We start from the raw sequence: 27273 nt of genomic DNA, 5'->3' as shown, positions 1-27273 counted from the left end.
TCTCCCCACTTGGAGAGTCAGTCCCTTTAACCTCCTGTTTGGCTCAGTTTCCAATTTCTGCGGAAGATTAACAGGAATAGCGAGAACCAATGAGAGGCTAGCTGGAGGTGTCTGGACGGGCAAATTTAACTCTCATTTCCTACCAGGAAGAGGAATTAACCAAAGGCTCAGTGTGCCGTGCCGGAACCAGATTAGGGCCTGAAGCCATCCTGCGGTGTTGCGGCCAGCTCACAAGAAAGCGAGTTGAAGAAAGGAGCTCAGGGGCACTGTAATTCACAAACCTGCAGAGTTATAAATGACAGCTATCGTCCAAAAATAGACTGAAGTAAGGCTGCCAAGAGGACTTGAAAGCGGGGCAGAATTGCAGGAAACCGATTTCAGGAGGTAGACTGGAATTGCATTGAAAGCATAGGAAAAGAGGCCGAACGTCCACAATGATGCACTTGGCCAAAAAGGGCGTATGCGTTTTTTCCTGAATATATTCAGGAAAAAACGCATACGCCCTTTTTGGCCAACCAAGCAAGCTTGCAAAGGAAATCTGCACTACAATGAAGTCTCACTTCCCCCCGGTCAAAAGGGCCATCTGAAAAAAGTGTAAAATCCAGAAAGGCAGGACAGGCCATGGAGAACTGGGAGCCTTGTTATGCTGATGGGCGGGATGTAAATTGCCAACAACCACTCGGGAGAAGTGTATGGTGTTTCCTGAAACATCTAAAAAACAAAGCAACAGAGCCTAGGGCACTTCCACTTATGGTCCTATAGCTTAGGGAAATTAAAATCAAAAAGACACAGCCACCCCAAAGTTTGGAACGACTCTGTTTACAAGAACCTCGTTTACAGTACAAGTTCAACATCGCAGAAAGTGAAAAATGGATAAAGAACTTGTGGTACTTACGTACAATGCAGTATCACTCAGCAATGAAATCTATGTCATCAGGCCCGTAGCAGCATAATGAGTAGATTCAGGTACGATGATTCTAACTGAAATAAGTCACACAGAAAAAGAAACATCATAAGATATCACTAATACACGGAATGGAAACTTGGCTACACAGGAACTGAATTACAGAACAGAACAGGGTCTCAAATTTAGAAAACCAACTTATGCTTGCTTAAGGGTAAAGGTGAGTTGGGGTGCTGCATAAAACCAGAGATTGAAATGAGCACAGATAAAGTTCCTTAAGCCAAATATGGAATAGACAAGAGCTACTCCTTGCTCAACGAAATGGACTCAACACCGCATATTAAACGCCTAAGAATGTACCTGACTAGTAAGTATCTTAAAACCTATAGATTGCTATGTCTCCAAAAGAGAATAAAGCATGTGTACAGGGGCATAAACGCAGCAGTGATAGGATTGGAGAGGTTCGGTGAGCAAATGAAGACCCTTTGAAGTCATATTGCATGGTACCCATTCCACGGGTTTCAACTACCCAGGTTTTAGGTATTCTTCCTTCAGCTAAAACATGCATGTGGAACCCAGAGTATGATCAACCATGTGATCGGGAGACGTGTTCAAATATGTCTCAGTTTTCCTCCCCTGGTACTCGGGTGCAACATTCCAGACGCTTTACTAACACTCTCCCCACTTGGAGAGTCAGCGCCTTAACCTCCTGTTTGGCACAGTTTGCAATTTAGCGGAAGATGAACAGGAATAGCGAGAACCAATGAGAGGCTAGCTGGAGGTGTCTGGACGGGCAAATTTAACTCTCATTTCCCACCAGGAGGAGGAAATAACCAAAGGTTCAGCGTGCCGTGCCAGAACCAGATTAGGGCCTGAAGCCATCCTGCGGTGTTGCGGCCAGGTCACAAGAAAGCGAGTTGAAGAAAGGAGCTCAGGGGCACTGTAATTCACAAACCTGCAGAGTTATAAATGACAGCTATCGTCCAAAAATAGACTGAAGTAAGGCTGCCAAGAGGACTTGAAAGCGGGGCAGAATTGCAGGAAACCGATTTCAGGAGGTAGACTGGAATTGCATTGAAAGCATAGGAAAAGAGGCAGAACGTCCACAATGATGCACTTGGCCAAAAAGGGCATATGCGTTTTTTCCTGAATATATTCAGGAAAAAACGCATACGCCCTTTTTGGCCAACCAAGCAAGCTTGCAAAGGAAATCTGCACTACAATGAAGTCTCACTTCCCCCCGGTCAAAAGGGCCATCTGAAAAAAGTGTAAAATCCAGAAAGGCAGGACAGGCCATGGAGAACTGGGAGCCTTGTTATGCTGATGGGCGGGATGTAAATTGCCAACAGACACTCGGGAGAAGTGTATGGTGTTTCCTGAAACATCTAAAAAACAAAGCAACAGAGCCTAGGGCACTTCCACTTATGGTCCTATAGCTTAGGGAATTTAAAATCAAAAAGACACAGCCACCCAAATTTTCGAACGGCTCTGTTTACAAGAACCTCCTTTACAGTACAAGTTCAACATCGCAGAAAGTGAAAAATGGATAAAGAAGTTGTGGTATTTACTTACAAAGCAATATCACTCAGCAATGAAATCTGTGTCATCAGGCCCTTAGCAGCACAATGAGTGGATTCAGGTATGATGATTCTAACTGAAATAAGTCACACAGAAAAAGAAACATCATAAGATATCAGTAATACACGGAATGGAAACTTGGCTACACAGGAACTGAATTACAGAACAGAACAGGGTCTCATATTTAGAAAAACAACTTATGCTTGCTTAAGGGTAAAGGTGAGTTGGGGTGCTGCATAAAACCAGAGATTGAAATGAGCACAGATAAAGTTCCTTAAGCCAAATATGGAATAGACAAGAGCTACTCCTTGCTCAACAAAATGGACTCAACACCGCATATTAAACGCCTAAGAATGTACCTGACTTGTAAGTATCTTAAAACCTATGGATTGCTATGTCTCCAAAAGAGAATCAAGCATGTGTACAGGGGCATAAACGCAGCAGTGATAGGATTGGAGAGGTTCGGTGAGCAAATGAAGACCCTTTGAAGTCATATTGCATGGTACCCATTCCACGGGTTTCAACTACCCAGGTTTAAGGTATTCTTCCTTCAGCTAAAACATGCATGTGGAACCTAGAGTATGATCAACCATGTGATCGGGAGACGTGTTCAAATATGTCTCAGTTTTCGTACCCTGGTACTCGGGTGCAACATTCCAGACGCTTTACTAACACTCTCCCCACTTGGAGAGTCAGTCCCTTTAACCTCCTGTTTGGCTCAGTTTCCAATTTCTGCGGAAGATTAACAGGAATAGCGAGAACCAATGAGAGACTAGCTGGAGGTGTCTGGACGGGCAAATTTAACTCTCATTTCCTACCAGGAAGAGGAATTAACCAAAGGCTCAGTGTGCCGTGCCGGAACCAGATTAGGGCCTGAAGCCATCCTGCGGTGTTGCGGCCAGCTCACAAGAAAGCGAGTTGAAGAAAGGAGCTCAGGGGCACTGTAATTCACAAACCTGCAGAGTTATAAATGACAGCTATCGTCCAAAAATAGACTGAAGTAAGGCTGCCAAGAGGACTTGAAAGCGGGGCAGAATTGCAGGAAACCGATTTCAGGAGGTAGACTGGAATTGCATTGAAAGCATAGGAAAAGAGGCCGAACGTCCACAATGATGCACTTGGCCAAAAAGGGCGTATGCGTTTTTTCCTGAATATATTCAGGAAAAAACGCATACGCCCTTTTTGGCCAACCAAGCAAGCTTGCAAAGGAAATCTGCACTACAATGAAGTCTCACTTCCCCCCGGTCAAAAGGGCCATCTGAAAAAAGTGTAAAATCCAGAAAGGCAGGACAAGCCATGGAGAACTGGGAGCCTTGTTATGCTGATGGGCGGGATGTAAATTGCCAACAACCACTCAGGAGAAGTGTATGGTGTTTCCTGAAACATCTAAAAAACAAAGCAACAGAGCCTAGGGCACTTCCACTTATGGTCCTATAGCTTAGGGAAATTAAAATCAAAAAGACACAGCCACCCCAAAGTTTGGAACGACTCTGTTTACAAGAACCTCGTTTACCGTACAAGTTCAACATCGCAGAAAGTGAAAAATGGATAAAGAACTTGTGGTACTTACGTACAATGCAGTATCACTCAGCAATGAAATCTATGTCATCAGGCCCGTAGCAGCATAATGAGTAGATTCAGGTACGATGATTCTAACTGAAATAAGTCACACAGAAAAAGAAACATCATAACATATCAGTAATACACGGAATGGAAACTTGGCTACACAGGAACTGAATTACAGAACAGAACAGGGTCTCAAATTTAGAAAACCAACTTATGCTTGCTTAAGGGTAAAGGTGAGTTGGGGTGCTGCATAAAACCAGAGATTGAAATGAGCACAGATAAAGTTCCTTAAGCCAAATATGGTATAGACCAGAGCTACTCCTTGCTCAACGAAATGGACTCAACACCGCATATGAAACGCCTAAGAATGTACCTGACTAGTAAGTATCTTAAAACCTATAGATTGCTATGTCTCCAAAAGAGAATAAAGCATGTGTACAGGGGCATAAACGCAGCAGTGATAGGATTGGAGAGGTTCGGTGAGCAAATGAAGACCCTTTGAAGTCATATTGCATGGTACCCATTCCACGGGTTTCAACTACCCAGGTTTTAGGTATTCTTCCTTCAGCTAAAACATGCATGTGGAACCCAGAGTATGATCAACCATGTGATCGGGAGACGTGTTCAAATATGTCTCAGTTTTCCTCCCCTGGTACTCGGGTGCAACATTCCAGACGCTTTACTAACACTCTCCCCACTTGGAGAGTCAGCGCCTTTAACCTCCTGTTTGGCACAGTTTGCAATTTCTGCGGAAGATGAACAGGAATAGCGAGAACCAATGAGAGGCTAGCTGGAGGTGTCTGGACGGGCAAATTTAACTCTCATTTCCCACCAGGAGGAGGAAATAACCAAAGGTTCAGCGTGCCGTGCCAGAACCAGATTAGGGCCTGAAGCCATCCTGCGGTGTTGCGGCCAGGTCACAAGAAAGCGAGTTGAAGAAAGGAGCTCAGGGGCACTGTAATTCACAAACCTGCAGAGTTATAAATGACAGCTATCGTCCAAAAATAGACTGAAGTAAGGCTGTCAAGAGGACTTGAAAGCGGGGCAGAATTGCAGGAAACCGATTTCAGGAGGTAGACTGGAATTGCATTGAAAGCATAGGAAAAGAGGCAGAACGTCCACAATGATGCACTTGGCCAAAAAGAGCGTATGCGTTTTTTCCTGAATATATTCAGGAAAAAACGCATACGCCCTTTTTGGCCAACCAAGCAAGCTTGCAAAGGAAATCTGCACTACAATGAAGTCTCACTTCCCCCCGGTCAAAAGGGCCATCTGAAAAAAGTGTAAAATCCAGAAAGGCAGGACAGGCCATGGAGAACTGGGAGCCTTGTTATGCTGATGGGCGGGATGTAAATTGCCAACAGACACTTGGGAGAAGTGTATGGTGTTTCCTGAAACATCTAAAAAACAAAGCAACAGAGCCTAAGGCACTTCCACTTATGGTCCTATAGCTTAGGGAAATTAAAATCAAAAAGACACAGCCACCCCAAAGTTTGGGACGCCTCTGTTTAAAAGAACCTCGTTTACCATACAAGTTCAATATCACAGAAAGTGAAAAATGGATAAAGAACTTGTGGTACTTACGTACAATGCAGTATCACTCAGCAATGAAATCTATGTCATCAGGCCGGTAGCAGCATAATGAGTGGATTCAGGTACGATGATTCTAACTGAAATAAGTCACACAGAAAAAGAAATATCATAAGATATCACTAATACACAGAATGTAAACTTGGCTACACAGGAACTGAATTCCAAAACAGAACAGGGTCTCAAATTTAGAAAAGCAACTTATGTTTGCTTAAGGGGAAAGGTGAGTTGGGGTGCTGCATAAAACCAGAGATTGAAATGAGCACAGATAAAGTTCCTTAAGCCAAATATGGAATAGACAAGAGCTACTCCTTGCTCAACAAAATGGACTCAACACCCCATATTAAACGCCTAAGAATGTACCTGACTAGTAATATCTTAAAACCTATGGATTGCTATGTCTCCAAAAGAGAATCAAGCGTGTGTACAGGGACATAAACGCAGCAGTGATAGGATTGGAGAGGTTCGGTGAGCAAATGAAGACCCTTTGAAGTCATATTGCATGGGACCCATTCCACGGGTCTCAACTCTGCAGGTTTAAAGCATTCTTCCTTCAGCTAAAACATGCAGGTGGAACCCAGAGTATGATCAACCGTGTGAACGGGAGACGTGTTCAAATATGGCTCAGTTTTCCTCCGCTGGTACTCGGGTGCAACATTCCAGACCCTTTACTAACACTCTCCCCACTTGGAGAGTCAGCGCCTTTAACCTCCTGTTTGGCTCAGTTTGCAATTTCTGCGGAAGATGAACAGGAATAGCGAGAACCAATGAGAGGCTAGCTGGAGGTGCCTGGACGGGCAAATTTAACTCTCATTTCCCACCAGGAAGAGGAAATAACCAAAGGCTCAGTGTGCCGTGCCGGAACCAGATTACGGCCTGAAGCCATCATGCGGTGTTGCGTCCAGCTCAAAAGAAAGCGAGTTGAAGAAAGGAGCTCAGGGGCACTGTAATTCACAAACCTGCAGAGTTATAAATGACAGCTATCGTCCAGAAATAGACTGAAGTAAGGCTGCCAAGAGGACTTGAAAGCGGGGCAGAATTGCAGGAAACCGATTTCAGGAGGTAGACTGGAATTGCATTGAAAGCATAGGAAAAGAGGCAGAACGTCCACAATGATGCACTTGGCCAAAAAGGGCGTATGCGTTTTTTCCTGAATATATTCAGGAAAAAACGCATACACCCTTTTTGGCCAACCAAGCAAGCTTGCAAAGGAAATCTGCACTACAATGAAGTCTCACTTCCCCCCGGTCAAAAGGGCCATCTGAAAAAAGTGTAAAATCCAGAAAGGCAGGACAGGCCATGGAGAACTGGGAGCCTTGTTATGCTGATGGGCGGGATGTAAATTGCCAACAACCACTCGGGAGAAGTGTATGGTGTTTCCTGAAACATCTAAAAAACAAAGCAACAGAGCCTAGGGCACTTCCACTTATGGTCCTATAGCTTAGGGAATTTAAAATCAAAAAGACAAGCCACCCCAAAGTTTCGAACGGCTCTGTTTACAAGAACCTCGTTTACAGTACAAGTTCAACATCGCAGAAAGTGAAAAATGGATAAAGAAGTTGTGGTATTTACTTACAAAGCAATATCACTCAGCAATGAAATCTGTGTCATCAGGCCCTTAGCAGCACAATCAGTGGATTCAGGTATGATGATTCTAACTGAAATAAGTCACACAGAAAAAGAAACATCATAAGATATCAGTAATACACGGAATGGAAACTTGGCTACACAGGAACTGAATTACAGAACAGAACAGGGTCTCAAATTTAGAAAAACAACTTATGCTTGCTTAAGGGTAAAGGTGAGTTGGGGTGCTGCATAAAACCAGAGATTGAAATGAGCACAGATAAAGTTCCTTAAGCCAAATATGGAATAGACAAGAGCTACTCCTTGCTCAACGAAATGGACTCAACACCGCATATTAAACGCCTAAGAATGCACCTGACTTGTAAGTATCTTAAAACCTATGGATTGCTATGTCTCCAAAAGAGAATCAAGCATGTGTACAGGGGCATAAACGCAGCAGTGATAGGATTGGAGAGGTTCGGTGAGCAAATGAAGACCCTTTGAAGTCATATTGCATGGTACCCATTCCACGGGTTTCAACTACCCAGGTTTAAGGTATTCTTCCTTCAGCTAAAACATGCATGTGGAACCTAGAGTATGATCAACCATGTGATCGGGAGACGTGTTCAAATATGTCTCAGTTTTCATACCCTGGTACTCGGGTGCAACATTCCAGACGCTTTACTAACACTCTCCCGACTTGGAGAGTCAGTCCCTTTAACCTCCTGTTTGGCCCAGTTTGCAATTTCTGCGGAAGATGAACAGGAATAGCGAGAACCAATGGAGACTAGCTGGAGGTGTCTGGACGGGCAAATTTAACTCTCATTTCCTACCAGGAAGAGGAATTAACCAAAGGCTCAGCGTGCCATGCCAGAACCAGATTAGGGCCTGAAGCCATCCTGCGGTGTTGCGGCCAGCTCAAAATAAAGCGCGTTGAAGAAAGGAGCTCAGGGGCACTGTAATTCACAAACCTGCAGAGTTATAAATGACAGCTATCGTCCAAAAATAGACTGAAGTAAGGCTGCCAAGAGGACTTGAAAGCGGGGCAGAATTGCAGGAAACCGATTTCAGGAGGTAGACTGGAATTGCATTGAAAGCATAGGAAAAGAGGCAGAACGTCCACAATGATGCACTTGGCCAAAAAGGGCGTATGCGTTTTTTCCTGAATATATTCAGGAAAAAACGCATACGCCCTTTTTGGCCAACCAAGCAAGCTTGCAAAGGAAATCTGCACTACAATGAAGTCTCACTTCCCCCCGGTCAAAAGGGCCATCTGAAAAAAGTGTAAAATCCAGAAAGGCAGGACAGGCCATGGAGAACTGGGAGCGTTGTTATGCTGATGGGCGGGATGTAAATTGACAACAACCACTCGGGAGAAGTGTATGGTGTTTCCTGATACATCTAAAAAACAAAGCAACAGAACCTAGGGCACTTCCACTTATGGTCCTATAGCTTAGGGAAATTAAAATCAAAAAGACACAGCCACCCCAAAGTTTGGAATGGCTCTGTTTACAAGAACCTCGTTTACAGTACAAGTTCAACATCGCAGAAAGTGAAAAATGGATAAAGAAGTTGTGGTATTTACTTACAACGCAGTATCACTCAGCAATGAAATCTATGTCATCAGGCCCGTAGCAGCATAATGAGTGGATTCAGGTACGATGATTCTAACTGAAATAAGTCACACAGAAAAAGAAACATCATAAGATATCACTAATACACGGAATGTAAACTTGGCTACACAGGAACTGCATTCCAAAACAGAACAGGGTCTCAAATTGAGAAAACCAACTTATGCTTGCTTAAGGGTAAAGGTGAGTTGGGGTGCTGCATAAAACCACAGATTGAAATGAGCACAGATAAAGTTCCTTAAGTCAAATATGGAATAGACAAGAGCTACTCCTTGCTCAACGAAATGGACTCAACACCGCATATTAAACGCCTAAGAATGTACCTGACTAGTAAGTATCGTAAAACCTATGGATTGCTATGTCTCCAAAAGAGAATCAAGCATGTGTACAGGGGCATAAATGCAGCAGTGATAGGATTGGAGAGGTTCGGTGAGCAAATGAAGACCCTTTGAAGTCATATTGCATGGTACCCATTACACGGGTCTCAACTCTCCAGGTTTAAGGTATTCTTCCTTCAGCTAAAACATGCATGTGGAACCCAAGTATGATCAACCATGTGATCGGGAGACGTGTTCAAATATGTCTCAGTTTTCCTCCCCTGGTACTCGGGTGCAACATTCCAGACGCTTTACTTACACTCTCCCCACTTGGAGAGTCAGCGCCTTTAACCTCCTGTTTGGCTCAGTTTGCAATTTCTGCGGAAGATGAACAGGAATAGCGAGAACCAATGAGAGGCTAGCTGGAGGTGCCTGGACGGGCAAATTTAACTCTCATTTCCCACCAGGAAGAGGAAATAACCAAAGGCTCTGTGTGCCGTGCCGGAACCAGATTAGGGCCTGAAGCCATCATGCGGTGTTGCGGCCAGCTCAAAAGAAAGCGAGTTGAAGAAAGGAGCTCAGGGGCACTGTAATTCACAAACCTGCAGAGTTATAAATGACAGCTATCGTCCAGAAATAGACTGAAGTAAGGCTGCCAAGAGGACTTGAAAGCGGGGCAGAATTGCAGGAAACCGATTTCAGGAGGTAGACTGGAATTGCATTGAAAGCATAGGAAAAGAGGCAGAACGTCCACAATGATGCACTTGGCCAAAAAGGGCGTATGCGTTTTTTCCTGAATATATTCAGGAAAAAACGCATACGCCCTTTTTGGCCAACCAAGCAAGCTTGCAAAGGAAATCTGCACTACAATGAAGTCTCACTTCCCCCCGGTCAAAAGGGCCATCTGAAAAAAGTGTAAAATCCAGAAAGGCAGGACAGGCCATGGAGAACTGGGAGCCTTGTTATGCTGATGGGCGGGATGTAAATTGCCAACAACCACTCGGGAGAAGTGTATGGTGTTTCCTGAAACATCTAAAAAACAAAGCAACAGAGCCTAGGGCACTTCCACTTATGGTCCTATAGCTTAGGGAATTTAAAATCAAAAAGACACAGCCACCCCAAAGTTTGGAACGGCTCTGTTTACAAGAACCTCGTTTACAGTACAAGTTCAACATCGCAGAAAGTGAAAAATGGATAAAGAAGTTGTGGTATTTACTTACAAAGCAATATCACTCAGCAATGAAATCTGTGTCATCAGGCCCTTAGCAGCACAATGAGTGGATTCAGGTATGATGATTCTAACTGAAATAAGTCACACAGAAAAAGAAACATCATAAGATATCAGTAATACACGGAATGGAAACTTGGCTACACAGGAACTGAATTACAGAACAGAACAGGGTCTCAAATTTAGAAAAACAACTTATGCTTGCTTAAGGGTAAAGGTGAGTTGGGGAGCTGCATAAAACCAGAGATTGAAATGAGCACAGATAAAGTTCCTTAAGCCAAATATGGAATAGACAAGAGCTACTCCTTGCTCAACGAAATGGACTCAACACCGCATATTAAACGCCTAAGAATGTACCTGACTTGTAAGTATCTTAAAACCTATGGATTGCTATGTCTCCAAAACAGAATCAAGCATGTGTACAGGGGCATAAACGCAGCAGTGATAGGATTGGAGAGGTTCGGTGAGCAAATGAAGACCCTTTGAAGTCATATTGCATGGTACCCATTCCACGGGTTTCAACTACCCAGGTTTAAGGTATTCTTCCTTCAGCTAAAACATGCATGTGGAACCTAGAGTATGATCAACCATGTGATCGGGAGACGTGTTCAAATATGTCTCAGTTTTCGTACCCTGGTACTCGGGTGCAACATTCCAGACGCTTTACTAACACTCTCCCCACTTGGAGAGTCAGTCCCTTTAACCTCCTGTTTGGCCCAGTTTGCAATTTCTGCGGAAGATGAACAGGAATAGCGAGAACCAATGGAGACTAGCTGGAGGTGTCTGGACGGGCAAATTTAACTCTCATTTCCTACCAGGAAGAGGAATTAACCAAAGGCTCAGCGTGCCATGACAGAAACAGATTAGGGCCTGAAGCCATCCTGCGGTGTTGCGGCCAGCTCAAAAGAAAGCGAGTTGAAGAAAGGAGCTCAGGGGCACTGTAATTCACAAACCTGCAGAGTTATAAATGACAGCTATCGTCCAAAAATAGACTGAAGTAAGGCTGCCAAGAGGACTTGAAAGCGGGGCAGAATTGCAGGAAACCGATTTCAGGAGGTAGACTGGAATTGCATTGAAAGCATAGGAAAAGAGGCAGAACGTCCACAATGATGCACTTGGCCAAAAAGGGCGTATGCGTTTTGTCCTGAATATATTCAGGAAAAAACGCATACGCCCTTTTTGGCCAACCAAGCAAGCTTGCAAAGGAAATCTGCACTACAATGAAGTCTCACTTCCCCCCGGTCAAAAGGGCCATCTGAAAAAGGTGTAAAATCCAGAAAGGCAGGACAGGCCATGGAGAACTGGGAGCTTTGTTATGCTGATGGGCGGGATGTAAATTGCCAACAACCACTCGGGAGAAGTGTATGGTGTTTCCTGAAACATCTAAAAAACAAAGCAACAGAACCTAGGGCACTTCCACTTATGGTCCTATAGCTTAGGGAAATTAAAATCAAAAAGACACAGCCACCCCAAAGTTTGGAACGGCTCTGTTTACAAGAATCTCGTTTACAGTACAAGTTCAACATCGCAGAAAGTGAAAAATGGATAAAGAAGTTGTGGTATTTACTTACAATGCAGTATCACTCAGCAATGAAATCTGTGTCATCAGGCACTTAGCAGCACAATGAGTGGATTCAGGTATGATGATTCTAACTGAAATAAGTCACACAGAAAAAGAAACATCATAAGATATCAGTAATACACGGAATGTAAACTTGGCTACACAGGAACTGAATTGCAGAACAGAACAGGGTCTCAAATTTAGAAAACCAACTTATTCTTGCTTAAGGGTAAAGGTGAGTTGGGGTGCTGCATAAAACCAGAGATTGAAATGAGCACAGATAAAGTTCCTTAAGCCAAATATGGAATAGACAAGAGCTACTCCTTGCTCAACGAAATGGACTCAACACCGCATATTAAACGCCTAAGAATGTACCTGACTTGTAAGTATCTTAAAACCTATGGATTGCTATGTCTCCGAAAGAGAATCAAGCATTTGTACAGGGGCATAAACGCAGCAGTGATAGGATTGGAGAGGTTCAGTGAGCAAATGAAGACCCTTTGAAGTCATATTGCATGGTACCCATTCCACGGGTTTCAAGTACCCAGGTTTAAGGTATTCTTCCTTCAGCTAAAACATGCATGTGGAACCTAGAGTATGATCAACCACGTGATCGGGAGACGTGTTCAAATATGTCTCAGTTTTCGTACCCTGGTACTCGGGTGCAACATTCCAGACGCTTTACTAACACTCTCCCGGCTTGGAGAGTCAGTGCCTTTAACCTCCTGTTTGCCCCAGTTTGCAATTTCTGCGGAAGATGAACAGGAATAGCGAGAACCAATGAGAGACTAGCTGGAGGTGTCTGGACGGGCAAATTTAACTCTCATTTCCCACCAGGAAGAGGAATTAACCAAAGGCTCACCGTGCCGTGCCGGAACCAGATTAGGGCCTGAAGCCATCCTGCGGTGTTGCGGCCAGCTCACAAGAAAGCGAGTTGAAGAAAGGAGCTCAGGGGCACTGTAATTCACAAACCTGCAGAGTTATAAATGACAGCTATCGTCCAAAAATAGACTGAAGTAAGGCTGCCAAGAGGACTTGAAAGCGGGGCAGAATTGCAGGAAACCGATTTCAGGAGGTAGACTGGAATTGCATTGAAAACATAGGAAAAGAGGCCGAACGTCCACAATGATGCACTTGGCCAAAAAGGGCGTATGCGTTTTTTCCTGAATATATTCAGGAAAAAACGCATACACACTTTTTGGCCAACCAAGCAAGCTTGCAAAGGAAATCTGCACTACAATGAAGTCTCACTTCCCCTCGGTCAAAAGGGCCATCTGAAAAAAGTGTAAAATCCAGAAAGGCAGGACAGGCCATGGAGAACTGGGAGCCTTGTTATGCTGATGGGCGGGATGTAAATTGCCAACAAACACTCGGGAGAAGTGTATGGTGTTTCCTGAAACATCTAAAAAACAAAGCAACAGAACCTAGGGCACTTCCACTTATGGTCCTATAGCTTAGGGAAATTAAAATCAAAAAGACACAGCCACCCCAAAGTTTGGAATGGCTCTGTTTACAAGAACCTCGTTTACAGTACAAGTTCAACATCGCAGAAAGTGAAAAATGGATAAAGAACTTGTGGTATTTACTTACAACGCAGTATCACTCAGCAATGAAATCTATGTCATCAGGCCCGTAGCAGCATAGTGAGTGGATTCAGGTACGATGATTCTAACTGAAATAAGTCACACAGAAAAAGAAACATCATAAGATATCACTAATACACGGAATGTAAACTTGGCTACACAGGAACTGCATTCCAAAACAGAACAGGGTCTCAAATTTAGAAAACCAACTTATGCTTGCTTAAGGGTAAAGGTGAGTTGGGGTGCTGCATAAAACCACAGATTAAAATGAGCACAGATAAAGTTCCTTAAGTCAAATATGGAATAGACAAGAGCTACTCCTTGCTCAACGAAATGGATTCAACACCGCATATTAAACGCCTAAGAATGTACCTGACTAGTAAGTATCGTAAAACCTATGGATTGCTATGTCTCCAAAAGAGAATCAAGCGTGTGTACAGGGGCATAAACGCAGCAGTGATAGGATTGGAGAGGTTCAGTGAGCAAATGAAGACCCTTTGAAGTCATATTGCATGGTACCCATTCCACGGGTTTCAACTACCCAGGTTTAAGGTATTCTTCCTTCAGCTAAAACATGCATGTGGAACCTAGAGTATGATCAACCATGTGATCGGGAGACGTGTTCAAATATGTCTCAGTTTTCTTCCCCTGGTACTCGGGTGCAACATTCCAGATGCTTTACTAATACTCTCCCCACTTGGAAAGTCAGCGCCTTTAACCTCCTGTTTGTCCCAGTTTGCAATTTCTGCGGAAGATGAACAGGAATAGCGAGAACCAATGAGAGGCTAGCTGGAGGTGTCTGGACGGGCAAATTTAACTCTCATTTCCCACCAGGAAGAGGAAATAACCAAAGGCTCAGTGTGACGTGCCGGAACCAGATTAGGGCCTGAAGCCATCCTGCGGTCTTGCGGCCAGCTCAAAAGAAAGCGAGTTGAAGAAAGGAGCTCAGGGGCACTGTAATTCACAAACCTGCAGAGTTATAAATGACAGCTATCGTCCAAAAATAGACTGAAGTAAGGCTGCCAAGAGGACTTGAAAGCGGGGCAGAATTGCAGGAAACCGATTTCAGGAGGTAGACTGGAACTGCATTGAAAGCATAGGAAAAGAGGCAGAACGTCCACAATGATGCACTTGGCCAATAAGGGCGTATGCGTTTTTTCCTGAATATATTCAGGAAAAAACGCATACGCCCTTTTTGGCCAACCAAGCAAGCTTGCAAAGGAAATCTGCACTACAATGAAGTCTCACTTCTCCCCGGTCAAAAGGGCCATCTGAAAAAAGTGTAAAATCCAGAAAGGCAGGACAGGCCAAGGAGAACTGGGAGCCTTGTTATGCTGATGGGCGGGATGTAAATTGCCAACAGACACTCAGGAGAAGTGTATGGTGTTTCCTGAAACATCTAAAAAACAAAGCAACAGAGCCTAGGGCACTTCCGCTTATGGTCCTATAGCTTAGGGAAATTAAAATCAAAAAGACACAGCCACCCCAAAGTTTGGGACGCCTCCGTTTACAAGAACCTCGTTTACCGTACAAGTTCAATATCACAGAAAGTGAAAAATGGATAAAGAATTTGTGGTACTTACGTACAATGCAGTATCACTCAGCAATGAAATCTATGTCATCAGGCCCGTAGCAGCATAACGAGTGGATTCAGGTACGATGATTCTAACTGAAATAAGTCACACAGAAAAAGAAACATCATAAGATATCACTAATACACGGAATGTAAACTTGGCTACACAGGAACTGCATTCCAAAACAGAACAGGGTCTCAAATTTAGAAAACCAACTTATGCTTGCTTAAGGTGAAAGGTGAGTTGGGGTGCTGCATAAAACCAGAGATTGAAATGAGCACAGATAAAATTCCTTAAGCCAAATATGGAATACACAAGAGCTACTCCTTGCTCAATGAAATGGACACAAAACCCCATATTAAACGCCTAAGAATGCACCTGACTAGTAAGTATCTTAAAACCTATGGATTGCTATGTCTCCGAAAGAGAATCAAGCATGTGTACAGGGGCATAAACGCAGCAGTGATAGGATTGGAGAGGTTCGGTGAGCAAATAAAGACCCTTTGAAGTCATATTGCATGGTACCCATTCCACGGGTTTCAACTATCCAGGTTTAAGGTATTCTTCCTTCATCTAAAATATGCATGTGGAACCTAGAGTATGATCAACCATGTGATCGGGAGACGTGTTCAAATATGTCTCAGTCTTCGTACCCTGGTACTCGGGTGCAACATTCCAGACGCTTTACTAACACTCTCCCCACTTGGAGAGTCAGTCCCTTTAACCTCCTGTTTGGCCCAGTTTGCAATTTCTGCGGAAGATAAACAGGAATAGCGAGAACCAATGAGAGGCTAGCTGGAGGTGTCTGGACGGGCAAATTTAACTCTCATTTCCCACCAGGAAGAGGAATTAACCAAAGGCTCAGCGTGCCGTGCCAGAACCAGATTAGGGCCTGAAGACATCCTGCGGTGTTATGGCCAGGTCACAAGAAAGCGAGTTGAAGAAAGGAGCTCAGGGGCACTGTAATTCACAAACCTGCAGAGTTATAAATGACAGCTATCATCCAAAAATAGACTGAAGTAAGGCTGCCAAGAGGACTTGAAAGCGGGGCAGAATTGCAGGAAACCGATTTCAGGAGGTAGACTGGAATTGCATTGAAAGCATAGGAAAAGAGGCAGAACGTCCACAATGATGCACTTGGCCAAAAAGGGCGTATGCGATTTTTCCTGAATATATTCAGGAAAAAACACATACGCCCTTTTTGGCCAACCAAGCAAGCTTGCAAAGGAAATCTGCACTACAATGAAGTCTCACTTCCCCCCGGTCAAAAGGGCCATCTGAAAAAAGTGTAAAATCCAGAAAGGCAGGACAGGCCATGGAGAACTGGAAGCCTTGTTATGCTGATGGGCGGGATGTAAATTGCCAACAACCACTGGGGAGAAGTGTATGGTGTTTCTTGAAACATCTAAAAAACAAAGCAACAGAGCATAGGGCACTTCCACTTATGGTCCTATAGCTTAGGGAATTTAAAATCAAAAAGGCAAGCCACCCCAAAGTTTCGAACGGCTCTGTTTACAAGAACCTCGTTTACAGTACAAGTTCAACATCGCAGAAAGTGAAAAATGGATAAAGAAGTTGTGGTATTTACTTACAAAGCAATATCACTCAGCAATGAAATCTGTGTCATCAGGCCCTTAGCAGCACAATCAGTGGATTCAGGTATGATGATTCTAACTGAAATAAGTCACACAGAAAAAGAAACATCATAAGATATCAGTAATACACGGAATGTAAACTTGGCTACACAGGAACTGAATTACAGAACAGAACAGGGTCTGAAATTTAGAAAACCAACTTATGCTTGCTTAAGGGTAAAGGTGAGTTGGGGTGCTGCATAAAACCAGAGATTGAAATGAGCACAGATAAAGTTCCTTAAGCCAAATATGGAATAGACAAGAGCTACTCCTTGCTCAACGAAATGAACTCAACACCGCATATTAAACGCCTAAGAATGTACCTGACTAGTAAGTATCTTAAAACCTATGGATTGCTATGTCTCCGAAACAGAATCAAGCATTTGTACAGGGGCATAAACGCAGCAGTGATAGGATTGGAGAGGTTTGGTGAGCAAATGAAGACCCTTTGAAGTCATATTGCATGGTACCCATTCCACGGGTTTCAACTACCCAAGTTTTAGGTATTCTTCCTTCAGCTAAAACATGCATGTGGAACCCAAGTATGATCAACCATGTGAACGGGAGACGTGTTCAAATATGTCTCAGTTTTCCTCCCCTGGTACTCGGGTGCAACATTCCAGAAGCTTTACTAACACTCTCCCCACTTGGAGAGTCAGTCCCTTTAACCTCCTGTTTGGCCCAGTTTGCAATTTCTGCGGAAGATGAACAGGAATAGCGAGAACCAATGAGAGGCTAGCTGGAGGTGTCTGGACGGGCAAATTTAACTCTCATTTCCCACCAGGAAGAGGATTAACCAAAGGCTCAGCGTGCCGTGCCGGAACCAGGTTAGGTCCTGAGGCCATCCTGCGGTGTTGCGGCCAGGTCACAAGAAAGCGAGTTGAAGAAAGGAGCTCAGGGGCACTGTAATTCACAAACCTGCAGAGTTATAAATGACAGCTATCGTCCAAAAATAGACTGAAGTAAGGCTGCCAAGAGGACTTGAAAGCGGGGCAGAATTGCAGGAAACCGATTTCAGGAGGTAGACTGGAATTGCATTGAAAGCATAGGAAAAGAGGCAGAACGTCCACAATGATGCACTTGGCCAAAAAGGGCGTATGCGTTGTTTCCTGAATATATTCAGGAAAAAACGCATACGCCCTTTTTGGCCAACCAAGCAAGCTTGCAAAGGAAATCTGCACTACAATGAAGTCTCACTTCCCCCCGGTCAAAAGGGCCATCTGAAAAAAGTGTAAAATCCAGAAAGGCAGGACAGGCCATGGAGAACTGGGAGCCTTGTTATGCTGATGGGCGGGATGTAAATTGCCAAGAACCACTTGGGAGAAGTGTATGGTGTTTCCTGAAACAACTAAAAAACAAAGCAACAGAACCTAGGGCACTTCCACTTATGGTCCTATAGCTTAGGGAAATTAAAATCAAAAAGACACAGCCACCCCAAAGTTTCGAACGGCTCTGTTTACAAGAACCTCGTTTACAGTACAAGTTCAACATCGCAGAAAGTGAAAAATGGATAAAGAAGTTGTGGTATTTACTTACAAAGCAATATCACTCAGCAATGAAATCTGTGTCATCAGGCCCTTAGCAGCACAATGAGTGGATTCAGGTATGATGATTCTAACTGAAATAAGTCACACAGAAAAAGAAACATCATAAGATATCAGTAATACATGGAATGTAAACTTGGCAACACAGGAACTGAATTACAGAACAGAACAGGGTCTCAAATTTAGAAAACCAACTTATGCTTGCTTAAGGGTAAAGGTGAGTTGGGGTGCTGCATAAAACCAGAGATTGAAATGAGCACAGATAAAGTTCCTTAAGCCAAATATGGAATAGACAAGAGCTACTCCTTGCTCAACGAAATGGACTCAAAACCCCATATTAAACGCCTAAGAATGTACCTGACTAGTAAGTATCTTAAAACCTATGGATTGCTATGTCTCCAAAAGAGAATCAAGCATGTGTACAGGGGCATAAACGCAGCAGTGATAGGATTGGAGAGGTTCGGTGAGCAAATGAAGACCCTTTGAAGTCATATTGCATGGTACCCATTACACGGGTCTCAACTCTCCAGGTTTAAGGTATTCTTCCTTCAGCTAAAACATGCATGTGGGACCCAGAGTATGGTCAACCATGTGAACGGGAGACGTGTTCAAATATGTCTCAGTTTTCCTCCCCTGGTACTCGGGTGCAACATTCCAGATGCTTTACTAACACTCTCCCGACTTGGAGAGTCAGTCCCTTTAACCTCCTGTTTGGCCCAGTTTGCAATTTCTACAGAAGATGAACAGGAATAGCGAGAACCAATGAGAGGCTAGCTGGAGGTGTCTGGACGGGCAAATTTAACTCTCATTTCCCACCAGGAAGAGGAATTAACCAAAGGCTCAGCCTGCCGTACCGGAACCAGATTGGGGCCTGAAGCCATCCTGCGGTGTTGCGGCCAGGTCACAAGAAAGCGAGTTGAAGAAAGGAGCTCAGGGGCACTGTAATTCACAAACCTGCAGAGTTATAAATGACAGCTATCGTCCAAAAATAGACTGAAGTAAGGCTGCCAAGAGGACTTGAAAGCGGGGCAGAATTGCAGGAAACCGATTTCAGGAGGTAGACTGGAATTGCATTGAAAGCATAGGAAAAGAGGCAGAACGTCCACAATGATGCACTTGGCCAAAAAGGGCGTATGCGTTTTTTCCTGAATATATTCAGGAAAAAACACATACGCCCTTTTTGGCCAACCAAGCAAGCTTGCAAAGGAAATCTGCACTACAATGAAGTCTCACTTCCCCTCGGTCAAAAGGGCCATCTGAAAAAAGTGTAAAATCCAGAAAGGCAGGACAGGCCATGGAGAACTGGGAGCCTTGTTATGCTGATGGGCGGGATGTAAATTGCCAACAACCACTCGGGAGAAGTGTATGGTGTTTCCTGAAACATCTAAAAAACAAAGCAACAGAGCATAGGGCACTTCCACTTATGGTACTATAGCTTAGGGAAATTAAAATCAAAAAGACACAGCCACCCCAAAGTTTGGAACGGCTCTGTTTACAAGAACCTCGTTTACAGTACAAGTTCAACATCGCAGAAAGTGAAAAATGGATAAAGAAGTTGTGGTATTTACTTACAAAGCAATATCACTCAGCAATGAAATCTGTGTCATCAGGCCCTTAGCAGCACAATGAGTGGATTCAGGTATGATGATTCTAACTGAAATAAGTCACACAGAAAAAGAAACATCATAAGATATCAGTAATACACGGAATGTAAACTTCGCTACACAGGAACTGAATTGCAGAACAGAACAGGGTCTCAAATTTAGAAAACCAACTTATTCTTGCTTAAGGGTAAAGGTGAGTTGGGGTGCTGCATAAAACCAGAGATTGAAATGAGCACAGATAAAGTTCCTTAAGCCAAATATGGAATAGACAAGAGCTACTCCTTGCTCAACGAAATGGACTCAACACCCCATATTAAACGCCTAAGAATGTACCTGACTAGTAAGTATCTTAAAACCTACGGATTGCTATGTCTCCAAAAGAGAATCAAGCATGTGTACAGGGGCATAAACGCAGCAGTGATAGGATTGGAGAGGTTCGGTGAGCAAATGAAGACCCTTTGAAGTCATATTGCATGGTACCCATTCCACGGGTTTCAACTACCAAGGTTTAAGGTATTCTTCCTTCAGCTAAAACATGCATGTGGAACCTAGAGTATGATCAACCATGTGATCGGGAGACGTGTTCAAACATGTCTCAGTTTTCCTCCCCTGGTACTTGGGTGCAACATTCCAGACGCTTTACTAACACTCTCCCCACTTGGAGAGTCAGTCCCTTTAACCTCCTGTTTGGCCCAGTTTGCAATTTCTGCGGAAGATAAACAGGAATAGCGAGAACCAATGAGAGGCTAGCTGGAGGTGTCTGGACGGGCAAATTTAACTCTCATTTCCCACCAGGAAGAGGAATTAACCAAAGGCTCAGCATGCCGGGCCGGAACCAGATTAGGGCCTGAAGCCATCCTGCGGTGTTGCGGCCAGGTCACAAGAAAGCGAGTTGAAGAAAGGAGCTCAGGGGCACTGTAATTCACAAACCTGCAGAGTTATAAATGACAGCTATCGTCCAAAAATAGACTGAAGTAAGGCTGCCAAGAGGACTTGAAAGCGGGGCAGAATTGCAGGAAACCGATTTCAGGAGGTAGACTGGAATTGCATTGAAAGCATAGGAAAAGAGGCAGAACGTCCACAATGATGCACTTGGCCAAAAAGGGCGTATGCGTTTTTTCCTGAATATATTCAGGAAAAAACGCATACGCCCTTTTTGGCCAACCAAGCAAGCTTGCAAAGGAAATCTGCACTACAATGAAGTCTCACTTCCCCCCGGTCAAAAGGGCCATCTGAAAAAAGTGTAAAATCCAGAAAGGCAGGACAGGCCATGGAGAACTGGGAGCCTCGTTATGCTGATGGGCGGGATGTAAATTGCCAACAGACACTCGGGAGAAGTGTATGGTGTTTCCTGAAACATCTAAAAAACAAAGCAACAGAGCCTAGGGCACTTCCACTTATGGTCCTATAGCTTAGGGAAATTAAAATCAAAAAGACACAGCCACCCCAAAGTTTGGGACGCCTCTATTTACAAGAACCTCGTTTACAGTACAAGTTCAACATCGCAGAAAGTGAAAAATGGATAAAGAAGTTGTGGTATTTACTTACAAAGCAATATCACTCAGCAATGAAATCTATGTCATCAGGCCCTTAGCATCACAATGAGTGGATTCAGGTATGATGATTCTAACTGAAATAAGTCACACAGAAAAAGAAACATCATAAGATATCAGTAATACACGGAATGTAAACTTGGCTACACAGGAACTGAATTACAGAACAGAACAGGGTCTCAAATTTAGAAAACCAACTTATGGTTGCTTAAGGGGAAAGGTGAGTTGGGGTGCTGCATAAAACCAGAGATTGAAATGAGCACAGATAAAGTTCCTTAAGCCAAATATGGAATAGACAACAGCTACTCCTTGCTCAACGAAATGGACTCAACACCGCATATTAAACGCCTAAGAATGTACCTGACTAGTAAGTATCGTAAAACCTATGGATTGCTATGTCTCCGAAAGAGAATCAAGCATGTGTACAGGGGCATAAACGCAGCAGTGATAGGATTGGAGAGGTTCGGTGAGCAAATGAAGACCCTTTGAAGTCATATTGCATGGTACCCATTACACGGGTCTCAACTCTCCAGGTTTAAGGTATTCTTCCTTCAGCTAAAACATGCATGTGGAACCCAAGTATGATCAACCATGTGAACGGGAGACGTGTTCAAATATGTCTCAGTTTTCCTCCCCTGGTACTCGGGTGCAACATTCCAGACGCTTTACTAACACTCTCCCCACTTGGAGAGTCAGCGCCTTTAACCTCCTGTTTGGCCCAGTTTGCAATTTCTGCGGAAGATGAACAGGAATAGCGAGAACCAATGAGAGGCTAGCTGGAGGTGTCTGGACGGGCAAATTTAACTCTCATTTCCCACCAGGAAGAGGAAATAACCAAAGGCTCAGCGTGCCGTACCGGAACCAGATTAGGGCCTGAAGCCATCCTGCGGTGTTGCGGCCAGCTCAAAAGAAAGCGACTTGAAGAAAGAAGCTCAGGGGCACTGTAATTCACAAACCTGCAGAGTTATAAATGACAGCTATCGTCCAAAAATAGACTGAAGTAAGGCTGCCAAGAGGACTTGAAAGCGGGGCAGAATTGCAGGAAACCGATTTCAGGAGGTAGACTGGAATTGCATTGAAAGCATAGGAAAAGAGGCAGAACGTCCACAATGATGCACTTGGCCAAAAAGGGCGTATGCGTTTTTTCCTGAATATATTCAGGAAAAAACGCATACGCCCTTTTTGGCCAACCAAGCAAGCTTGCAAAGGAAATCTGCACTACAATGAAGTCTCACTTCCCCCCGGTCAAAAGGGTCATCTGAAAAAAGTGTAAAGTCCAGAAAGGCAACAGGCCATTGAGAACTGGGAGCCTTGTTATGCTGATGGGCGGGATGTAAATTGCCAACAGACACTTGGGAGAAGTGTATGGTGTTTCCTGAAACATCTAAAAAACAAAGCAACAGAGCCTAGGGCACTTCCACTTATGGTACTATAGCTTAGGGAAATTAAAATCAAAAAGACACAGCCACCCCAAAGTTTGGAACGGCTCTGTTTACAAGAACCTCGTTTACAGTACAAGTTCAACATCGCAGAAAGTGAAAAATGGATAAAGAACTTGTGGTACTTACGTACAATGCAGTATCACTCAGCAATGAAATCTATGTCATCAGGCCCGTAGCAGCATAATGAGTAGATTCAGGTACGATGATTCTAACTGAAATAAGTCACACAGAAAAAGAAACATCATAAGATATCACTAATACACGGAATGTAAACTTGGCTACACAGGAACTGAATTACAGAACAGAACAGGGTCTCAAATTTAGAAAACCAACTTATGCTTGCTTAAGGGTAAAGGTGAGTTGGGGTGCTGCATAAAACCAGAGATTGAAATGAGCACAGATAAAGTTCCTTAAGTCAAATATGGAATAGACAAGAGCTACTCCTTGCTCAACGAAATGGACTCAACACCCCATATTAAACGCCTAAGAATGTACCTGACTAGTAAGTATCTTAAAACCTATGGATTGCTGTGTCTCCAAAAGAGAATCAAGCATGTGTACAGGGCCATAAACGCAGCAGTGATAGGATTGGAGAGGTTCGGTGAGCAAATGAAGACCCTTTGAAGTCATATTGCATGGTACCCATTCCACGGGTTTCAACTACCCAGGTTTAAGGTATTCTTCCTTCAGCTAAAACATGCATGTGGAACCTAGAGTATGATCAACCATGTGATCGGGAGACGTGTTCAAATATGTCTCAGTTTTCCTCCCCTGGTACTCGGGTGCAACATTCCAGACGCTTTACTAACACTCTCCCCACTTGGAGAGTCAGTCCCTTTAACCTCCTGTTTGGCCCAGTTTGCAATTTCTGCGGAAGATGAACAGGAATAGCGAGAACCAATGAGAGGCTAGCTGGAGGTGTCTGGACGGGCAAATTTAACTCTCATTTCCCACCAGGAAGAGGAATTAACCAAAGGCTCAGCATGCCGGGCCGGAACCAGATTAGGGCCTGAAGCCATCCTGCGGTGTTGCGGCCAGGTCACAAGAAAGCGAGTTGAAGAAAGGAGCTCAGGGGCACTGTAATTCACAAACCTGCAGAGTTATAAATGACAGCTATCGTCCAAAAATAGACTGAAGTAAGGCTGCCAAGAGGACTTGAAAGCGGGGCAGAATTGCAGGAAACCGATTTCAGGAGGTAGACTGGAATTGCATTGAAAGCATAGGAAAAGAGGCAGAACGTCCACAATGATGCACTTGGCCAAAAAGGGCGTATGCGTTTTTTCCTGAATATATTCAGGAAAAAACGCATACGCCCTTTTTGGCCAACCAAGCAAGCTTGCAAAGGAAATCTGCACTACAATGAAGTCTCACTTCCCCCCGGTCAAAAGGGCCATCTGAAAAAAGTGTAAAATCCAGAAAGGCAGGACAGGCCATGGAGAACTGGGAGCCTCGTTATGCTGATGGGCGGGATGTAAATTGCCAACAGACACTCGGGAGAAGTGTATGGTGTTTCCTGAAACATCTAAAAAACAAAGCAACAGAGCCTAGGGCACTTCCACTTATGGTCCTATAGCTTAGGGAAATTAAAATCAAAAAGACACAGCCACCCCAAAGTTTGGGACGCCTCTGTTTACAAGAACCTCGTTTACAGTACAAGTTCAACATCGCAGAAAGTGAAAAATGGATAAAGAAATTGTGGTATTTACTTACAAAGCAATATCACTCAGCAATGAAATCTGTGTCATCAGGCCCTTAGCAGCACAATGAGTGGATTCAGGTACGATGATTCTAACTGAAATAAGTCACACAGAAAAAGAAACATCATAAGATATCAGTAATACACGGAATGTAAACTTGGCTACACAGGAACTGAATTGCAGAACAGAAGAGGGTCTCAAATTTAGAAAACCAACTTATTCTTGCTTAAGGGGAAAGGTGAGTTGGGGTGCTGCATAAAACCAGAGATTGAAATGAGCACAGATAAAGTTCCTTAAGCCAAATATGGAATAGACAAGAGCTACTCCTTGCTCAACGAAATGGACTCAACACCCCATATTAAACGCCTAAGAATGTACCTGACTAGTAAGTATCTTAAAACCTATGGATTGCTATGTCTCCAAAAGAGAATAAAGCATGTGTACAGGGGCATAAACGCAGCAGTGATAGGATTGGAGAGGTTCGGTGAGCAAATGAAGACCCTTTGAAGTCATATTGCATGGTACCCATTCCACGGGTTTCAACTACCCAGGTTTAAGGTATTCTTCCTTCAGCTAAAACATGCTTGTGGAACCTAGAGCATGATCAACCATGTGATCGGGAGACATGTTCAAATATGTCTCAGTTTTCCTCCCCTGGTACTCGGGTGCAACATTCCAGACGCTTTACTAACACTCTCCCCACTTGGAGAGTCAGTCCCTTTAACCTCCTGTTTGGCCCAGTTTGCAATTTCTGCGGAAGATGAACAGGAATAGCGAGAACCAATGAGAGGCTAGCTGGAGGTGTCTGGACGGGCAAATTTAACTCTCATTTCCCACCAGGAAGAGGAATTAACCAAAGGCTCAGCATGCCGGGCCGGAACCAGATTAGGGCCTGAAGCCATCCTGCGGTGTTGCGACCAGGTCACAAGAAAGCGAGTTGAAGAAAGGAGCTCAGGGGCACTGTAATTCACAAACCTGCAGAGTTATAAATGACAGCTATCGTCCAAAAATAGACTGAAGTAAGGCTGCCAAGAGGACTTGAAAGCGGGGCAGAATTGCAGGAAACCGATTTCAGGAGGTAGACTGGAATTGCATTGAAAGCATAGGAAAAGAGGCAGAACGTCCACAATGATGCACTTGGCCAAAAAGGGCGTATGCGTTTTTTCCTGAATATATTCAGGAAAAAACGCATACGCCCTTTTTGGCCAACCAAGCAAGCTTGCAAAGGAAATCTGCACTACAATGAAGTCTCACTTCCCCCCGGTCAAAAGGGCCATCTGAAAAAAGTGTAAAATCGAGAAAGGCAACAGGCCATTGAGAACTGGGAGCCTTGTTATGCTGATGGGCGGGATGTAAATTGCCAACAACCACTCGGGAGAAGTGTATGGTGTTTCCTGAAACATCTAAAAAACAAAGCAACAGACCTAGGGCACTTCAACTTATGGTCCTATAGCTTAGGGAAATTAAAATCAAAAAGACACAGCCACCCCAAAGTTTGGAACGGCTCTGTTTACAAGAACCTCGTTTACAGTACAAGTTCAACATCGCAGAAAGTGAAAAATGGATAAAGAAGTTGTGGTATTTACTTACAAAGCAATATCACTCAGCAATGAAATCTGTGTCATCAGGCCCTTAGCAGCACAATCAGTGGATTCAGGTATGATGATTCTAACTGAAATAAGTCACACAGAAAAAGAAACATCATAAGATATCAGTAATACACGGAATGTAAACTTGGCTACACAGGAACTGAATTACAGAACAGAACAGGGTCTCAAATTTAGAAAACCAACTTATTCTTGCTTAAGGGTAAAGGTGAGTTGGGGTGCTGCATAAAACCAGAGATTGAAATGAGCACAGATAAAGTTCCTTAAGCCAAATATGGAATAGACAAGAGCTACTCCTTGCTCAACGAAATGGACTCAACACCCCATATTAAACGCCTAAGAATGTACCTGACTAGTAAGTATCTTAAAACCTATGGATTGCTATGTCTCCGAAAGAGAATCAAGCATGTGTACAGGGGCATAAACGCAGCAGTGATAGGATTGGAGAGGTTCGGTGAGCAAATGAAGACCCTTTGAAGTCATATTGCATGGTACCCATTCCACGGGTTTCAACTACCCAGGTTTAAGGTATTCTTCCTTCAGCTAAAATATGCATGTGGAACCTAGAGTATGATCAACCATGTGATCGGGAGACGTGTTCAAATATGTCTCAGTTTTCCTCCCCTGGTACTCGGGTGCAACATTCCAGACGCTTTACTAACACTCTCCCCACTTGGAGAGTCAGTCCCTTTAACCTCCTGTTTGGCCCAGTTTGCAATTTCTGCGGAAGATGAACAGGAATAGCGAGAACCAATGAGAGGCTAGCTGGAGGTGTCTGGACGGGCAAATTTAACTCTCATTTCCCACCAGGAAGAGGAATTAACCAAAGGCTCAGCATGCCGGGCCGGAACCAGATTAGGGCCTGAAGCCATCCTGCGGTGTTGCGGCCAGGTCACAAGAAAGCGAGTTGAAGAAAGGAGCTCAGGGGCACTGTAATTCACAAACCTGCAGAGTTATAAATGACAGCTATCGACCAAAAATAGACTGAAGTAAGGCTGCCAAGAGGACTTGAAAGCGGGGCAGAATTGCAGGAAACCGATTTCAGGAGGTAGACTGGAATTGCATTGAAAGCATAGGAAAAGAGGCAGAACGTC

The 27273-nt window shown here is 43.9% G+C and overlaps 1 long non-coding RNA gene across 5 annotated transcripts in view; it reads right to left on the bottom strand.

Moving 5' to 3' along the window:
* Positions 1-27273, bottom strand: part of LOC307181154 — a 2002597-nt gene that overhangs the window by 1690368 nt on the left and 284956 nt on the right. The window contains exon 1 of one of the 5 annotated variants that reach the window (XR_013826037.1): positions 11948-11969. The exons of the other annotated variants lie outside the window; for them this stretch is intronic. This is a non-coding gene — a long non-coding RNA (uncharacterized lncRNA). Of the gene's footprint in view, positions 1-11947; positions 11970-27273 lie in introns of those variants that run through there. 5 annotated transcript variants of the gene reach the window in all.

This window comes from Stenella coeruleoalba (genome assembly GCF_951394435.1).
Source record: "Stenella coeruleoalba genome assembly, contig: scaffold_61, whole genome shotgun sequence".
Lineage (NCBI taxonomy): Eukaryota > Metazoa > Chordata > Mammalia > Artiodactyla > Delphinidae > Stenella > Stenella coeruleoalba.
This window is presented reverse-complemented; position numbering and strand designations above follow the sequence as displayed.